Source organism: Pinus tabuliformis, chromosome 2_1 (genome assembly GCF_031772625.1).
Source record: "Pinus tabuliformis cultivar Carrire ecotype Pingquan chromosome 2_1, CPIR1, whole genome shotgun sequence".
NCBI lineage: Eukaryota > Viridiplantae > Streptophyta > Pinopsida > Pinales > Pinaceae > Pinus > Pinus tabuliformis.
Window position 1 is genome coordinate 852,692,745 of NC_142299.1, and position 2,388 is coordinate 852,695,132.

The following is a 2,388-nucleotide window of genomic DNA, read 5'->3' on the forward strand; positions in this document are numbered from 1 at the left end:
CGAATGAATGGGACACTTATTCCAAGCTGAATGTTGGGAAAGACATCCTAGGGGGTGTTAATTTGGTTGTTTATGGCTAAGGAAATTGGCAAAGGAAATGACTAAGGCTTTGGAAAGGAAAAATGGCATTTTTGGCACAATTATTTATTAAAATAATGGAAATTAGGAGAAAAAGGAGGTGAAAGGTCACAGGTTGCATGTGAGGAGGAAAATAAAGGAAAATAATGGAAAATGAAGAAAATAGAGGCCTCATTCATAAAAAGGCTTGTGAGGATCAGTTGGTAACCTTTTGTCAATTTAGTTTTGGAGCACTCTCACTATTCTCTCTCTCACATAATCTTGGATACTTAGAGTTTTTTTCTTGGAGCACTTTGGCATTGGAACAAGAAAGGCAAAGAAGGAAAGTAGAAGAAAATATAAAGCGTGGAAAGGCAAGATCAAACAGCTACAACCAGCTTCATTGCATGTATCAACTTGCATGTGTATTTTCCTTGCTGGATTTGGCATGCATGGCATTGCATGCGGTTCTTTTCTATCATGGCATGGGTTTTGCCAGGTGTGACAATGTTTTTCAGCCTATCCTTTCCTTTTCCGGATAGCCATGGTGTGATGGGGTTCTCATGTTCGGTTGAGCTGGATTGCCGGATGGATTCGAATCTGAGTGAGGTGGATCCCCGAAATGATAGAACACATGGCCTACTAACCCCTGAACCAGACTGTGGGTTGCGGTAAAGCTGTATTTTGTGTTGCCTCAAATGGCCTAAGAATCATTTTCGGTGAATGGCAGGATATATGGTAAAGCCTATAGGTGGTTTTCTCTTCGTTGGGCCTAGTAAACCCCTAGTTTGGGATATGCGATAAATCCTGGAGAGAGGGTCTCAATTTAGGGCCCAGTGATCTGATTTTGGATTGCAGTAAAGCTTGAGAGACTATGAGACAAGAAAATTCCTCACGGTGTAGGTGGAGAAATCCAGTGGCATCCATGCTTGATTGGCCTAGTGGCTGGGTGGAGATCATAGTAAAGCATGTTATTATGTGTTCATTGTGTTGGCCTAGTGATCCAGGATGGATTATGGTAAAGCTTGGCTTCTATTGATGAGGGTGAGGTGGTTTAGCCTAGGTATGCCCCGATTGAGTTCTTTTGGTTTGAGTCCCTTATTCATGCTTGGAATATGGCACGGGGGTGATTGGATGAAGAGAGACTTGGCTCAGCCAATCTATGGTTAGGTGGAACATGGTAGTCCCATCTCCAGTCGGTTCATTGCATTGATTAATGAGAAATTAATTCCATTGATTTTCATGTGTAAATGTATTGGTGTAAATATGGATTTTGATGGGTGATATGTTTATTGTAATTATGTTACTATTATGCTAGTTATATGTACATTTTATGGTGACAAATATGTTTGGCCCTCAACATGTTTTTACTTTTATTTGATTGGATATTATGTTTATGATCTCATAAGTGATAAGGCAGCAAATGACATGAGGAAACAATTGTTCATGGTGATTCTTAGATAAGTAAGAGATCCCCACACTTAACTCTGTTATTTACACCAGTAGGTTACATGTCGATGATATGTTTGATGAAATTGTTGTCATGGCTAGTAGGGGTCTGGTTAATGCCTTGATCAACTATTTACTTTCGCATCATTGTTTCCCTGAACTTTACTGAATTTTGGCTTTCATTCCATTCTGGGTAGTAGCCTGGGCTCTAGGCCTGAAAAAGTGGCTCAAATCTCGGAGTCGTTGGCACATAACTGACATGTTTCGTCCACATTCACTGGAATGCAGGCCTATGAGAGCAACTTTAGGTCTTTGGTCGCTCCCTTGCCCATAGCATGAGAGCGATTAGGCCTTAAATTTTCCATAACAGTAGGTGGACCCAGGGTCAGGCTTTCTAAGTGGCCGACTTGTCTCATGAAGGTTTTGTTAATGATGTTGGTTGGTTGTATGTGATGTTCCATCGATTCCACTTCCTTAAGGTTACCTAGAAGGTCAAATCTGATCAAAGTAGCCTCTCGTCTCATGTTTACCCCAGTTGGCATGGTTACTCAGGTGGATGTGGGAGGAGGGTGTTACAGAGTGGTATCAGAGCATGGTTCAACTCTCAGACTGAATGGATTGAATGTGTGTTGGTCATGCATGCATATCAGTTGCATGTGTGTCTCTTACACTTATATACTTGTTGCATTTGCTTGATGATGGATTGGGGTTGTAGTATGGTTATCATGGATAATTTGATGTTGATTTCATGAAGAGTAATTGACTTGGTATGTGACTGACTGTATATGGTTATTTGTTTCTCACATGTTGATTTTATGTTGCCTACTTAAATCCTTGTGTGTTAGGTTACATTTTGATTACATGCATCAACCTTGTAGTTTG